This window comes from Cryptomeria japonica, chromosome 7 (assembly GCF_030272615.1).
Source record: "Cryptomeria japonica chromosome 7, Sugi_1.0, whole genome shotgun sequence".
Taxonomy (NCBI): Eukaryota; Viridiplantae; Streptophyta; class Pinopsida; order Cupressales; family Cupressaceae; genus Cryptomeria; species Cryptomeria japonica.
This window is the reverse complement of record NC_081411.1, coordinates 361,259,277-361,277,171: the sequence shown is the minus strand read 5'-3', so window position 1 is coordinate 361,277,171 and position 17,895 is coordinate 361,259,277.

Sequence of the window (17,895 nt, the reverse complement as noted above, 5' to 3'; positions counted from 1 at the left end):
AGCATAAATATTTGGTGGAGCCCTACATTGCATCAATTTAGGAATCATTTATGCCACAATATCTACTTGGTCTGCAGTTCAACAGTTTGTCTATCTTTCTCTTCGATTTCCTTTTTCTGTTTGTCAATTATCTCCTGCATTCTAGGTTTCTCTATTTACCATTCCCTATAAAATGAAAGAGTAGTAGACAAACTGGTAATAGAAAAGGGAGGCCTATGAGAAGTTACCTAGGGTTTTAGACCCTCGTCACTTGTTTCTGTTAATTTCTCTGCAATAGTAGCTAGGTTTCTTAATCTTTCATAACCTTGACCCTTCCGCGGTTGATTTTCCTGCAGACTACTCTGTTCTTGCTTAGACGACTCAATAGATGTGGTCACCTCTTTAATTTTTCCTATCGACAGCCTCCATCTAATCCTATGAATCCTCTTTAATGATGGTTCCTTTGTGGATATAGGAGGGTTAGCTGTAGGAGAATGATCTTTCTCTGCTTTCCTTTTCTTGGCTGCAGGAGCGGATTGTGCAACATTTGGTTTCTCATCAATTCTTTCTACTGAAATTTGCTTTGATTTTCCCTTCTCCTTATGGGAAATGACTCTAGTCTGAATTAGAGTTGATGAAGGCTCAACACTTGGTTCATTTGAGGTCTTTCTTGTGCCTGGAGGAACGTCTTCAGTAGCAGGAGGATCTGCAAGTTACAAGTGTGGTTGTCGTTGCACTAAAAGATTGACCTATTAATTCCCTATACAACCACTAGACTTATAGAATCCACAGGAGGTTGTTAAACCATGTCACGAATCCCCATGAGGGATACTAGTCCACTACCAATAATGCCCCTCCCAATGTCATTTGATGCGGCTTGCATCATTTGAACCTATGACCAAGCTCTGATACCACTTGTTACAAGTGTGGTTATCGTTGCACCAAAAGATCATCCTCTCAATGCCTGATACAACCACTAGACTTATAGAATCCACAGGAGGTTGTTAAACCATGTCATGAATCACCACAAGGGACGCAAGCCCACTACCAACACTACAGTCATGGGAACCCTAGATAGGCTTCTTTGACGATCCCTTCTTAAGCTATAATTTTTGTTGTAACAGGGGTATCATTTTCCTCAAATCTTCTAATGTCTTCAAATTTCACCCAGGTCATTCGGGAAAAATCACTTAAAGACTGTTCTACCAATAACTTAATTAAACCATGATGACTTACAGACCATGAGCTTCCTCTTCATGTTTCTTTAGCACTGATAGAGAGAAGGTTATACAAAATGTTTGGCACATTCACTCTTTTCCCATGCTGTAAATGACTTAATAACTTGAAATGAATGGAATGCAAATTGGAATAAATGACCTCGCATGCTAGATACTTCATCAAATACTGTGCTGCTAACTTCCATGTCTCTGGAAGATATGTTCTCCTTGCCCCTCTCCTATCCACAATAAGAGGTTCATCTTCTAGACGAGTGAATTCAACACATGCACTTAGAGAATCTTTATTTTCAGGAAACAACTTCCCATCCCTCAGCAACCCTGAAACTTTTGATATTCTCTCTTCTATGGCCACAACTCGTAACCCCTCAACTATAGCTTCACCATTGTTGAATGTTTGTGTGAACTCTTACACAATTTCTTCATTAAAATATGTTATCTTCAAGAAATAATCCAACCACCTACAATTTAGAAAGCAAGATTCACACAATTGATCTTGAAACAAAGCATCATGAACAACAGGTTCATGGTGGAAGGGTACACCTCCCATGGTCACTTGAACCAAGAAGTTCTAAATAAAATACTAAAAAATGTAGAATATTGGAACACAACAAAACTAAAAAAACAACTGTGAACTTCCCTCTCAATTCACATTGCCATATCCTATGGCCTTCTCCGTATTCATTACAAATATTTATTGCAAGTTATCCCATAGTACCATGCAATAAGAATGGTGACAAGAGAAACACACTTGGAAAATATTTTTAGGTGTAAATTGTTTCGAACTGTCACATCAGTTCTAAACTCACTTTGAAATGATTTTAAAATTTAAAAAGAGAATTTACAACACAAAATTAAGTGACACGGACACGACACACAATCAGGGTTTCATAAACTTCAAACTCACATTAATAACACCCCCTCAACCTAAGGTGACACATGTGTTCGCACATGTGGAAAATGACCTTGTGTGTCAGAATTAATTATGCGAATCACTTATGATAACATAATAATGAATATATAAATGCATGTTTAAGAATAATAGATAATATGCATACCTAAAATCATGTGAATTAATACAGCAACCAAAGGGTCACTTAATCATGAATTGAAGTGGGGTGAGGTGAAGTGAAGTGAAATGAGGTGGAAAAGATATGGGATGATGTCAAGATGGAGAATTTATTGATGTAGAAAGGTATTCCCATAAGAGGTGAGAATATTTATTATGGTTGCATGCAAAGAGTGGTTCAAGGGTTTGAGACATAGAGTCCTCCTACATGAGCTATAGGAATTGAGACAAGTGGCTAAATGTCAAACTTTTATAGGAATTCCTCTCTAGTAGTAGTTTTGTGATATAGGCATAATCTGTGACCATTGACCAGAAGTTTAAATTGAACATGATCTATAGTTCCTAACTGAATTGCTCCATTTTGAAAGACTTCAACAATTTCATATGGACCCAGCCATTGAGTCTACAACTTCCCTCTTGAATCCTTATACAGAGAATCATATAGAAGTGCCTAATCTCCAGGCTTGAATTTTCTTTCTTTAATGTACCTGTCATGCCACTTAGTATGTTGATTTTGAACAACTTCTGTGTGTTGGAGGGCCATCTTCCTTATCTCATCCAAGGCATTCAGTTGAGTGATCCGAGCTATTTGGGGCTTAGATAGATTCACATTCAGATGCAAAGTTGTCCTAAGATTTTTATGTTTAAACTCAATGTGCATCATGGCCAGCTTCCCATACACCATTTCAAAAGGAGTAAAACTAGTAGTTGTTTTCCATGTAGTTTTATACACCCAAATAGCTTTTGTCAACCTGCACGACCAATCTTTCCTATGCAGAGCTACTGTCTTTGTTAGAATAGCTTCTAGCTCCTTGCTGGTGACTTCTACTTGACCATTCACTTGAGGATGGTATGGGGTAGACTTTATATGCCTAATATTATACTCATTGACCAAAGTTGTGATTAATGTGGAGGTAAATTGTGCCCCTTGATCTGTAATAATTTTCCTAGGCACTCCATATCTTATAAAGATTTATTCATAGAGGAATTCATCTACCTTGTTAACTCTAGGATGCTTCATTGCTTTTGCTTCCACCCATTTTGTGACATAATAAGTGCACACTAGGATGTAGGATCATCCATTGGAAGGAGAATCAATTGGTCCTACAACGTCTACTCCCCATTTGTCAAATGGTGTAACCATGACTTGTGGATACAATGGCATCTCATCAGATTTGGTAGGCTTACCCATCCTCTAACACCTATCACATTTTCTACTGTATTTAGCGGCATCTTTATGTAAATTTGGCCAATAGTATCCTGTATTAAGAATTTTGATTGTTGTCCTCTTTGCAGCAAAATATCCTCCATATGGCTCATCATGGCAAGCCTGAAGAATATCATAGGTTTCATCCTCTCTAACACACCTTTTTAGGATCTTATATGGTCTTGTGTAAAATAGACAGTCTATAATCCAAGATAAATTAAAGCTTTTCTCAACCAAGAGTCTTCTCTCTTTTGGAGAAAAGTGAGAAGGAATCTTGTTAGCAACCAAATAATTCGCTATATCAGCATACCAGGGAATCTGTACATTTATCAAGAACAAGTGATCATCTGGGAAGGAATCATCTATTGCTGCAATAATGTCCTATAGTTGAAGCCTAGAAAGTTAATCCGCCACTACATTGGATTTCCTTGGTTTATCAACAACTATTATATCAAACTCCTACATCAGCAACAACCATTTGGCCAATCTTCATATGATGGATGGATTGTTCATAAGATATCATATTGTTGTATGATCTATATGAACAAAAATCAGATATCCTATGAGATAATGCCTGAACTTATTAAGTGCATATATTACTGCCAACATCTCCTTTTCTGTAACAATATAATTGAGTTTTAGTCCTTGCAAATTCTTGCTGATGAAATAAATTTCATTTTCTAAATTACCCCGTTTCTATCCCATAACTATACCTATAGCATAGTCTGGTGCATCTGTGTGAATGTGGAAGGGAAATGACCAATTTGAGTCCTTGAGGACTAGTGCCTGAGTTAATGTTTTTTTTAAGCTTTAGAAAAACTTAATCACATGTTGGGGTCCAATCAAATTCAACATCTTTGGACAAGAGATAATACAAAGGCCTTGCTATCTTACTAAAGTCCTTGATAAACCTTCCATAATACCCAACATATCCAAGAAAACCTCTGACATCCTTTTTCTTGGTGGGAATAGGAAGGTTAAGAATGACCTCTATCTTTGATGGGTCAACCTGAATACCAGCCTTAGAAATATGATGTCCTGGGACTATTCCTTCCTGCATCATCATGAAACATTTCTCACTATTCAAGGACATATTGTAATCTTCACATCTCTATAGTGTTGGCATTTGTCATAACTGATACATATGCAAGTGATGTAGTTGAAGACTGATGACTGCATCGGTAAAGGATAGAAGTCTATTTGTAATGAAGAGATTGAGATTCTATGATTAGATGACATGATCAGTTATTTGTGTGTTGGCATTTTGAGTTTGTTGGAATTTTGTATAGAGATTGTATTAATGATATGTTGTCATTGATGTCAATTGAACTGATAATGGTATTCATATTATTGCTGATATTGTTGTTTTTTATATTGGCTAGTAACTAGTAAGAAGAGCTTTGCAGAAGATGTTGTAAATCGGTATGTAAAGTTTGTGAGTTGAACCGATGAACTGGTGTAAAGGGTTAAACCTTTCTATGTAATGTAACTGGTAAACCCTATCAGCTGTTAAACCCTAACTGACCAAGTTGTTGGTTTATTATCTGATAAGTGGTAATGATGGAGACTCATGTGATCATTGTATGAGGATATGTTTAAATTGTTTTGGCATGTTTGTTTTTTGTCTAGGGAAGGAGCAAAGTGGATTGCATCTAATGCACAACATGTGATGAGTTACAAAGTCCGATGAAGCGGTGATCATGGAGCGGTTGGAATTTTCTTGAAGAATGTGAAGAGATTGTCATGATTTCTAATGGTCAAGATTGTACCGACTTGTTTGTAATCTCGATGATGAGAATTAGGTTTTTGTTGTGTTACCGACCTAATTGATTTGTATTTAAGGTCGATGAAGTTGTTTGTAAAGGTTGTTGGAAAGATTGATAGAAACCTGTTGAGTGTGTAGTTGCCTAACCAGTGAATGGATCTGCACTTTGAGTGAAGGCAGATTAAAGCTTAGAAGGATCTGATCATGTAAATGTAGTGCTACTCAGACAGATCAAGAAAACTTGTTGTTTTATAACAATTACAACAAAAGTGAAATCCCTTAACTGGGTAAGCTCTAACAAGCTTGGTTACTCATTAAATCCTCTAACAAGGTGGTCCATTATCTTGGATTCTTAAATCCTCCAGCAAGGTTACTCCTAACAGGGTATTGTGCTTTTCATCAAGGCATATTTGTAAATCCCTTAATTGGGTGATTCCTAATCAGAATTAGTTCTTAACAAGACTTATTGTAAAGCTTTAACAGGCTTGGCTCCTAACAGGGTGAACTTCAGAAGAGTTCAGATAGCTATCCTTGTGAGTCTCATCTCACCGTGGTTTTTACCTATTTGGGTTTTCCACGTATAAACATTTGTGTCAAGTGGTGAATGCTTTTGTGGTTGTGATCTTATTTGTTGGTTTGGTTAACTTCTGATAAGGCATGTTAAGTAGAAGCATTGAGAGATGAATATGTTGGGTTATGATTAAGCATTGTTGATGTTTACAAGATTGAAGTTGTTTACTGTTAATGTTGTCATAACAGTTAAACTGGTTGATGTTAAGTATTCTAATGAATATTGATCTTGACTGAGACATGATTACTTTGTTTGACAGAGTTTGAGTTTGGGAACTTTGTATCAGTTTTTCAATATACTGATTCACCCCCCCTCTCAGTATTCTACCGGATACTTATTCTTTCATCATACCATCATTGTGTTGTCATTGATGGCAACTGATGTCAAATGATGTTCTTAATGTTTTGTTTTGTCATCTAAGTGATTTGATTTACCAGAAGATAGGGTTTACCAACAGAGAATTGAAATCTGTGAATTAGGACTTTAACCAGTAAAGCAGAGATGTTTTGATTGGATCTGACAATCGACGATAATTAGTGATTTAGAATTTGGATGGTGAGATTTTATTATAGAAAGGTGTATTTGACTGGAACCAAAACTTGTTAAGATTACTAGAAGGTGTGTTTCAAATTTCTGATGAAGTTTTTGCTAAGGTTTTAGTAGGGTTTAAGACCGGTGAAGAAATCATCAAACCGGTAATGATTTTTGTTATGATGGTGATAGGCGGTGAGTCTACATGAAGTTGGTAACATGACACAACCCATGTGAAAAGATTTAATTGTTGTTTTGGCATGATTCAAGGAAGAATTTCTTGGGAATCAACTAAATGCTTAGTAGAGTGTTTTAAGGTTTTGACTTTGGTACAGATCAGATTTTCATGATGGATTACGATCAACCAACGGTTGATATGGCATTATAATTTGTGGTAATGATTTGTATATTGATCTGTGATGATCCCATATGATTTGAATTGTAAACTCATGATGCAATTAGGGTTTAGTGGCCAACCTAGTTGAGATGGCTATTTAGGAAGACACAATTCATGTTTATTATATCGGTGGTCTTAGAGAATGTGCTAAGATGTCCAAGTGAAGTGTGAGATGTGCGTAAGAGTGGCAATGTGTTGTACATAAGTGGATCTGATCAAGCAAGCAAAAAAGTGCAAATAATATATCATTCTTTCACTATTGTTCCCTAACAGTTGCAGTAGGTTAAATCCCTTAATTGGGTAGGTCCTAATAGGCCTTAAACATTTAAGTCCCCTAATAGGGTAGCTCTCAAAAGAGTGTTAAATCATCTCATGAGGTTGATCCTAATAGATCATCAAGCTCCTAACCGGGCTACTAGGCAAATCCCTTAACCGGGTGACTCCTAATAGGGTTTGCTCCTAACAGGGCATATTGTAAGCTCCTAACATGGCATACTACAAAAGAGTTCATGTGCCATCTCCCACCATGGTTTTTCCCTATTTGGGTTTCCACATCAAAAAATTATGGTGTTCATGTGTGAAATGTTTTTCAGGTGATGTTATTGTTTATGTTTCATTTCATGCATTATTTCTGAGACACCAGTTATGATGTTTTATCAGAAGTTTATCAGAGGTTACCGATATTGATAAGAATTGGTAGAGAAAGTATTAGATTTGATTAATAAGGTTAATGAGTTGGTAAATGATCAAATCTATATGACTGCTTAAGTGGTGAAAGTATTGATTGATGTAGTAAATGATTTGATTAATGTGTTAAGCAAATCTGATAAAGAGGTTGTTAGATCTGATTAAAGAAGTTGAGATATTTGTTTAATGGTTTCAGATCTGAGATAAGTTTGTTTTTAAGTTTAAAGTTTCAATTGGTCTTAATACTAATTCACCCCTGCCTCTCAGTATTAACCGGATCCTCATAGGATTAACAACTAGTATCAGAGCTTTGGTCCTCTGTGTGCAGAAATCCTAACCGCTTGAGGGAAAGATTATGTGGAAGTCAAGATGATGAAGACAGGGGGTCCAAGTTCAACAAGGATAACTACAAGATCTGGAAAGATAGAATGAAGATCTACATCAAAGGTCTTGGTGCACAATATTGGAAGCAAGTTGAAACAACATATGTTGCTCCTACTACTACTCCCTTGACACCAGATAAACTCAGAGAGCAACAAGATAACATGCAAGCCTATTGTAAGTACTTTATTTGATTCAAAATATATTGATGTTCAAATATTGGAAAATGTAGGTGAGGTTTGGGAAACGTTAGAGACAATCTATGGAGGAGATGAGCATGTTCAAAGAGCCAAAAAGAAAAGCTTGAGAGGAAAGTTCGATGACATGAGAATGCTTGAAGGAGAAAATATTGCACAGTATGGTAAGAAAATCAAAGAAGTTGTTGGCAGCATAAAGAGTGTTGGAAGTAAAATAGAAAATTATGCAATAGTAAGTAAAATGCTCAGAACTCTTCAACCTTAGTATGCTATAAGAGTATTGGAAATCCAAGAACTTAGATCTACTTTAAAGGATAAGGTAACTGTTGATTCATTGAGTGGTAAGCTTATAACTTTTGAGTTAAATAGTTTTGACAATGGTGTGACAAAATCTACTGAATCTGCCTTTAAATCTTCTGTTGCCAGTTCATCTACTAGAAAACGAAAAGATATATGTCAAAATCATGAGTGCAGGACAAGTCATGGAAGTAATCGAGGAAATGAAGACAATGGAGATCAAGTGATAGAACTTGAGACATTGCTAGCAAAAACATTTCCAAGAGGCACTGGTAAGTATAAAGGAAAGCTACCTTTAAAGTGTTTCTCTTGTATTAAAATTGGTCATATTGCTGCTAACTACCCTAACAACGATAAGAAAGAGAAGTTTAGAATATTCAAAGGAAAGGGAAAGAAACATTGCTATGTTGCAGTAGATGAAGGTGTGACCGATGAGGAGTTTGAAGATGAAGATGACAATGAAGAAATTGTGTTTGTAACCGTGAAGGAGGAACCATCAGATGAAAAGGCACTAGTATCTCATATGGAGAATAGTGATGAATAGATTATAGACAATGGCTACTCGCACCACATGACTAGAGATAAAAGCAAGTTCATAACCCTTAATGAATTTGATGGAGGTGTTGTTAGATTTGGAAATAACTCTCCTTACATGGTGAAAGGTAAATATTCAATCTCTCTAAATGGGAAGAATAATGTTGATGATGTGTTTTGGGTTGATGGTCTTAAGCATAATCTTTTAAGTGTTGGTCAACTCCATGATAAAGGTTATTTTCTTGAGTTTAAAAGTGGAATCTGCAGAATTCTTGGAGGTAATGGTGAACTGATTGCTATCGGGAAGCAAACTAGAGGTAACTTATTCCATTTGAATAGAAATATTAATAATTGTCTGGTTGCAAGAATGGAAGACAATTGGTTATGGCATAAAAGATGTTGTCATGTTAATTTTGATAATTTGGTTAAGATAAGCAAGTCAAGTGTTGTAAGAGATTACCCCAACTTATCAAACCAGATAGTATGACATGCAAATATTGTCAAATCGGTAAGATGACCTCTATTTCTTTCAAGAGCAAGAATTGTATTTCTGAGAATGTTTTAGATTTGGTACATATTGATCTCTGTGGCCCTATGAGAACAAAGAGTTTTTACGGTGATAGGTATTTCATGATCTTCACCGATGACTATTCTAAAATGATGGGGGTGACATTTTTGAGAGAAAAATCAGAAGCATTTAGTAAATTTAAATCATTTAAAGCTTTGGTTGAGAAGGAAACCGGTAAGAACTTGAAATCAGATCGAGGAGGTGAATTCACATCTGATGAATTTGTTAAGTATTGTGACGAACATGGTATAAAGAGACATATGCGTGCTCTGAGGACACCACAATATAATGGCATAGTAGAAAGGATGAGCATAACAATAGTTGAAGCTGCAAGAACCATGTTATTGCAGGGTAATGTATCCAAAATGTTTTGGAGAGAAGTGGTATGTACTGCTGTATACACTTTAAACTGGGTACTGGTAAAGAGAGGTAACAATAAGACACCCTATGAGTTATGGTATGGAAAACCCCTTGTGTAAGTTATTTCGAATTTTTTGGAAGTCAATGTTTTATTAAGAGATATAACTATACTGAGAAATTTGATGCAAAATCTGATGAAGGAATTTTTCTTGGTTACTCTTCTAAGAGTAAACCATATAAATGTTACAATAAGAGAACTAAGAAAATTGTTGAAAGTGCTAATGTAAAAGTTGATGATCTATCTGATAAGTCTGATAAGTTGATGACAATGAGGAAAAGTTTGTGATCATTGAACCAAAGGCAAAGAATAATGAAGAACTGGCAAATGCAAAATTAAATGCTCAATTGGTAAGTGATGGCAGTGAGGAAGAAGATGAAGAACTTGATGCAAAAGATGTAGAATAGGCATAGGCAATACCTAGATATATTAGATTGAATCGTTCACAAGAGCAGATAATTGGTGATAAGAATGTAGGTGTACAAACTAGGAGAAAGATCTGAGAGAACTCATGTTTGATATCTACAATAGAACCTAATATAGTTAAGGAAGCACTAAAGGATGATGATTGGGTGAATGCAATGAATGAAGATTTAGATCGAATTGAGAAGAATCAGACATGGTCGCTTGTTCCTAGATAGGAGGATAAGAATGTAATTGGAACAAAATGGGTCTTTAGGAATAAATTGGATGAAGAAGGAAGAATTGTAAGAAACAAGGAAAGGTTAGTCTGCAAAGGGTATGCTCAAGAAGAAGGTGAGTATTATGGTGAAAAATTTACACTTGTTACTAGATTAGAAGGAGTAAGGATGCTACTGGCATTTGCTGCATATAAGGGATTCAAAGTTTATCAAATGGATGTCAAGTCAGCCTTTCTAAATGGGATTCTAGAAGAAGTATACATTGAATAGCTGGATGAATTTTCCTTGACCAATGATACGGACATGGTGTGTAAATTGCATAAAGCACTGTATGGTCTAAAGCAGGTACCAAGAGAATGGTATGAGAGATTACATGCACATTTGATCAAAATTGAATTCCAATGTACCAGTGAGGACAACAACATTTATTTGAAGACTGATGGAGACAAGATGCTGATAGCATAAGTGTTTGTAGCTGACATAATTTTTGGTGGAAATGATGATGTGTATGGACTTTGTTGATATAATGAAAAAGGAATTTGAAATGTCTCTAATTGGTGAAATAAAGTTCTTTATTGGCTTACAAGTCCAACAACTAGATGGTAGTATTTTTATTTGTCAGACCAAGTATATCAAAGAGGTGTTGAAGACTTTTGGCATGGAAGACTGCAAACCAGTAGGAACACCGATAGTGACTGGCTGCAAGTTGTCAAAGCAAGTTGATTTCCCTGTTGTTAGTGAAAAAGAGTACAAATCTATGATTGACAAGCTACACTATGTTGTTCATAGAAGACCGGATATTGCTCATGTTGTTGGATTAGTGGCTAGATTTCAAAAAGTGCCTAAGGAGAGTCACATGGTGGCTGTGAAGAGCATTTTTTGGTATCTCAAAGGCATAGTAGACTATGGTTTATGGTATCCCTATAAAGGAGATTTTACTTTGGATGTCTTTACTGTTGTTGAGTGGGCAGGTAATGTGGATGATCGGAAAAGCACAACCGGTGGAGCTTTTCTACTTGGAGGAAGATTAGTGGCACAAACAAGCAAGAAAAAAACTCGTGTTTCTCAATCTACAGTTGAAGTAGAGTATGTAGCTGCATCCATGAATTGCACGCAGAAAATATGGATGAGACATGTGATAGAAGGATTCAAGATAGATATGTCTGAACCAGTGACTATCTATTATGATAATACAAGTGCAATAAATATTTCTAAGAATCTTGTACTTCATTCTAGAACCAAGCACATTGAATTGAAGTATCATTTCCTAAGGGAAAGAGTTAAAGAAAAAGAGGTGAAGATGAAATATGTGAAGGGTAAAGATCAGTTAGATGATATCTTTACTAAGCCGTTACCAAAGGCTACCTTTGAGTTTCTTAGAGGTAAACTAGGGGTTAGACCCCTACACCAAAAGAACTAGAATGATGGAGATCCATCAATCCTTTGGATTTCATGATTACCTTTCATTAAGGATTGATGAAGGTGCAGGCTACTCCTTCGGGGGAGCAAGTCTAATGTAAAGTTTTGATTTAATGCTCTGTTATAATTCTTCTGATTTGAGTAGCAGAGATGATGGAAGAGGCATCATCAGAATTGAAGACAAGTGATACATTTACACCTTTGGCATTGTTGTCAAAGGGGGAGAAGAATAGAAATTAGATATGGCAGATATGGGAGAAGAAAATAAATCAGATATGAAAGTTGAAGATCAAATTGAGAGAAGCATTGGTTAAGGGGGAGATGACAAAAGGAGGAGAACCGACAGATGATGTGATACCGACAAGCAAGTTGCAGATGCTGATGTTATTCTGATTGTATATCTAATTAGTGTTGCCATCAATGCTAAAGGGGGAGATTGTTTGCATTTGGCATAACTGATACGGATGCAGGTGATGCAGTTGAAGACTGATGATTGCACCGGTAAAGGATAGAAGTCTATTTGTGATGAAGAGATTGAGATTCTATGATTAGATGACATGATTAGTTATTTGTGTTGTCATTGATGATAATTGATGTCAAATGATGTTCTTGATATTTTGTTTTGTCATATAAGTGATTTGGTTTATTGAAAGACAAGGTTTATCGATAGAGAACTGAAGTCTATGAATTAGGACTTTAATCGGTAAAGCAGAGATGTTTTTATTGGATTTGACGATAGGCGATGATTGGTGATTTGCGGTTTGGATGGTGAACTTTTATCATGGAAATGTGTATCTGAATGGAACCGAAACTTGTGAAGATTACCAGAAGGCTTGTTTCAAATTTCTGATGAAGTTTTTGCTAAGGTTTTAGTAGGGTTTAAGACCGGTGAAGAAATCATCAAACCGGTAATGATTTCTGTTATGACGGTGATCAATGACGAGTCTACATGAAGTTGGTAACATGAAACAATCTGCGTGAAAATATTTAATTATTGTTTTGGCGTGATTCAAGGAAGAATTTCTTGGGAATCAACAAAACGCTTAGTAGAGTGTTTTAAGGTTTTGACTTTGGTACAGAGCGGATTTTTTGTGATGGGTTACGATCAGCCAACAATTGATATTGCATTATATTTTGTTGTAATGATTTGTATATCAATTTATGATGATCTCTTATGATTTGAATTGTAAATTCATGATGTAATTAGGGTTTAGCGGCTGACCTAGTTGAGATGGCTATTTAGGAAGACATTTGATGTTTATGATGTCAGTGGTCTTAGAGAATGTGTTAAGCCGTCCAAGTGAAGTGTGAGATCTGCCTGAGAGTTACAAAGTATTGTGCATAACTAGATCTAATCAAGAAAGCACATAAGTGCAAGTAACAGATCATTCTTTCACTGTTGTTCCCTAACAATTGCAACAGGTTAAATCCTTTAATTGGGTAGGTCCTAAAAGACCCTAAAAATTTAAGTCCCCTAATAGGGCATCTCTCAAAAGAGTGTTAAATCCTCTCATGAGGTTGATCCTATCAGATCATCAAGCTCCTAACCGGGTTGGTAGGCAAATCCCTTAACCGGGTGACTCCTAACAGGGTCTGCTCCTAATAGAGCTTATTGTAAGCTCCTAACAAGGTGTACTTCAAAAGAGTACAAATATTTGTGGGTGCCAACTCCCACCATGGTTTTTCCCTATTTGGGTTTCCACGTCAAAAACTTATGGTGTTCATGTGTGGAATATTTTTCATGTGATGTTCTTGTTTATGTTTCATTTCATTAATTATTTCTGAGACACTGGTTATGATGTTTTATCAAAAGTTTATCTGAGGTTACCAATACTGATAAGAATTGGTAGAGAAAGTATTTGATCTGTTTGATAAGCTTAATGAGTTGGTAAATGATCAAATCTATATGACTTCTTAAGTGGTGAAAGTATTGATTGATGTGGTAAATGATTTGATTAATGTGCTGAGCAAATTTGATAAAGAGGTTGTTAGATTTGATTAAAGAAGTTGAGATATTTGTTAAATGGTTTTAGATCTGAGATAAGTTTGTTTTTGAGTTTAAAGTTTCAATTGGTCTTAATACTGATTCACCCCCCCTCTCAGTATCAACCAGATCCTCATAGGATTAACATGTAGTACTTTCTTCAAATTATCCAATGCCTCCTCAAACTCTGAACCATAAGTGGTAAAATCATCCATGTATATCTCCATGCAATGATTTGAAATGTCTGAGAATATGCTAATGACAACTCTTTGGAAGGTAGCTGGAGCATTGCATAACCCAAATGGAAGAATAGAGTAAGCTTATGTTCCCCAAGGGCAAGTAAATATGGTCTTTTCCTAGTCTTCTGGGGCAATTCTAATTTGATTGTAACTATTGAATCCATCCAAGAATGAAAAGTATTGTTTTCCTGCTAGGGAATCTAACACTTGATCTACAAAGGGTAATGGAAAATGAGCCTTTTTAGTTGTTAAGTTGAGTTCCTTGTTATCCACACAAACTCACCATTTACATCCCTTTTTAGAAATTATAACTAGAGGTGACACCCACTGGCTATCTGATATTGGATAGATAAATCCAACATTTAATAATTTTTATAATTCTTCTTTAACTATTTCCCTTAAGGCTGGATTAATTCTCCTTTGTGATTGTCTAACTGGTATGCATTCTTCCTTAATATATATCCTATGGGTATGCAAGTTAGGATATAACCCCCTCATGTCTTGGTAGTCCCATGCAAAAGCTTGTTTATGACGCTTAAGTAGATCAACCAAGGTTACCTTTTGTGCCTCAGTGAGCTAATTATTAATTTTTAAATACTTGTCGGAAGCAACTTCTACCTTGGTGGTTAGGTCGATCTGAGCTGCTTCAGTGAGAGAAGAAGTGTGGATCTCCTGCAGTAACAAAGTGTGCAATATATTTGTAGCTACAGGAAGTTCTGATGAGGAGGCAGGTAGGAAAATTGAGTGAAAGATACATGAAGTTAACTCTTGCGATTGGTGTTTTGAGACAAATGATTTTCTATAATATTGGAAAACACTCAATCTTCATCTTGAAGCTATATGAATGGTTCTCTATTTATCATCATGAGGTGACAAACAAAGTTAACTTCTTCTTCTATCTCTTCTCCCACATCAGGCCACACAACTTGTTCTTGGTCAAGTTGAGGTTGTGTAGGTGGATAAAGAGATAATTTATTAGTGGAAGTCCCATCTGAAATGGTCATATCTCATGACCGACACCCAATGTATGCATAAGTTGTAGCAAGCCAAGGCCTTCCTAAGATGACTGGATATCCTCCCAATGTGGCCTTAGGAGATAATATCATGAAATATGCTATATATTCCCAAGAATCCAAAGTAACTATAACATCTTCTACCATAGCATCAGGTCAGACAGTAGATCTATCGACAAGCTACAGGACTGTGGGAGTGGGTCAAAGACTGGTTATGCTAAGTTGCTACATGATGTCCTTAATCATGACATTAATGGCTACTCCTAAATCTATTAGAGAATTCCTAGTTTTAGTGCCATTAATGACTATTCCCACAATAGGGCTATCCTGGATCAAAGTACTTAGGTATTGTAACCTTTCCCAACATAATATCAGCCAGTTGTCCCATCACATGGACTGCTTGTGGTTCCTTCTTTTTCCTAATAGGTTTCTTCAAACATGCTTCCTTAATAACTTTACTATAGATGGGAACATCCTTGATAGCTTGAAACAATGGAATCTTAACACATACGTGTTTTAGTTGATCAATTAGATCAAAGGTTATGTCTTCACTTTTCTCAGTCTCCTTAGCTTGTAACCTTTGAGAAAATGGAGGTGTTTTATGAACCGAAGGCGAACTTATAGGCTGTTGATCTTGGGTAGACTGAGTTGGCTGATTTGGTGGGTTATCTGATACTGATTTCTCTGATGGTACTTGAGTAATGACTGGAGGAGATGGACTAGGAAAAGTAGTCCCTGATCTAAAATGAATATCATTTATATTAAGAGAATATGCAGGGTACTGGTTAGGATTAGCATAATATACTTGTTGTTGTGGCTGGGGTTTACTATTTGGATTTGGTATGGGTTGAGATGGAAGCTTAGTATCTTTAGGTTGAGTAGCATTAGGAGTCAGGGGTGGCATTATAGTAGGGTGTTGTGGTTGTTGTGGTGGCTATAGGTAGCCAACAGGTTGATTTGACCATTGCTGTCCCCCTCTCCATTGAGAAGTCGATTTCCAATTTCCATGTGGAGGGTGCCATGACCCTTGAGGTTGAGACCAATTTTCTTGCAGCTGCTACCATTGGCATGAAGGATTGGAATAATTTGACCATGAAATTTGGGGATTATACCAAGATTGAGGTGGAAAATTTCCAAAGTTTTGAGCATTTGGAGGTTGCTAGAATTCCCATAAGAACCAGCAAAAGATAATGGATCAAGAGGCATAACTTGTCTTGGGGCCCATGGAATTCTTTGAGCGACATAGAAGAGTTGTTCATTATCTCCATGTACTATCTTGAACTTAGGAACATAGTGATTATCAACAATGGCGACTAACTTACATCTGCAGTCCTTCTTTTACCTGCAGTGAGGACATAATTCCGCAAGCATTGCTTCAACTTCTTCATGCTTCTTCTTGGCTTAAAGTGTGTCTAGTTGAGTGGTCATATAATTTATAATATCTTCCTTAAAATCCTTCAAAAGATGGCTTAGTTCCATCTAGGAAACTCCATTTCCTGTTGTTGATGAGTACATTACATGCCTATAATGCCTATTCTTCTTGGTAGTGGCCCTAGAATATTTTTGACAAATTTAGCTGATTTCATTCCATGATGATTGAGTAATATCTCCTCCCCCCATAAGGTCGAGAGAATATGTGCATTCATCATGGATACCCTTCAGGAATATCATCTTGAGAGATTCTTCATTTAAAGTATTATGTTTAGACTTCTTGACACAAAATAGAAATCTCTCAAGATAATCTTCTAGACTCTCATCCTCCTTCTGTATCATCCTGAAGATATCATCCCCATGGCAATCAGTTCCTCTACAATAATCCTTATATTTGTCAAAAAACAATCATTTAATCTCATCCCATGTCTCTATTGAGCTATTCCCTAAGCTCATAAACCATCTCAGGGCAGACTCTTTCAAAGTACCTGGTAATATATTAAGTCTGTGGGCATCTGTAGTGTAATCATAGCTCCTACAAAGGACATCAAATTCGAACAGCAAAGTGTCTCTGTCCTTCGTAAATATCCCATAGAACTTAGGCAAAGAAGAAGTTGGGATGTTCTTGATGTTATAATTTTCATGCATCTATCAGAGATGGGAAATTCAAATGTTGGGTTAGCAGGTGGATTGCCCCCTTCTGGTGGATTATCTCCACCTCCACGTCCCACCATTAGTCCTTGGTAAACAACCAAAGGGTAGTGATCCTCTTCAAGTGGTCCAAATAGAAAATGAAGGCTATTTTCCAGGAAGTTCAAATGCAGGATAGTCCAAATTATCTAGGGCTTGATAAAGTTCAGCAAAAGGATTTACATCTGGTGCTTCATTAGGGTTGAGCACTCTAATATCAGGGTGATTAGGAAGAAATCTGCCATGGGCATCTCATCTTCTTCTATGCATGCAAATTCAAAAATAATATTTGACATCTTATCTTAGACTACCAAAACAAAACTCTAAATAACTGAAAACTGAAAGCTCATGACTGTGAAATGTTCTTAGTTTGGCACCATCCCTGACAACGACACCAAAAATGTCAACCTTCCCAATTAAAACAATAACTCAGCTTAAAACCTTAATTTATTGATTGGACATCCATCTTGAATAGCTATCATTTCTATGGTTGAGGTTACATTTACTTATCAACCCAAGGATGTATTACTTTGAAATGGGCTAGCACAGTTTGTGAACTAAGTTCCAGTAAAAGCCATTCTATTCTACAACAGCAAATGAGATTATTGAAATAAACATACAAAAATGTAATGACTGGAATGC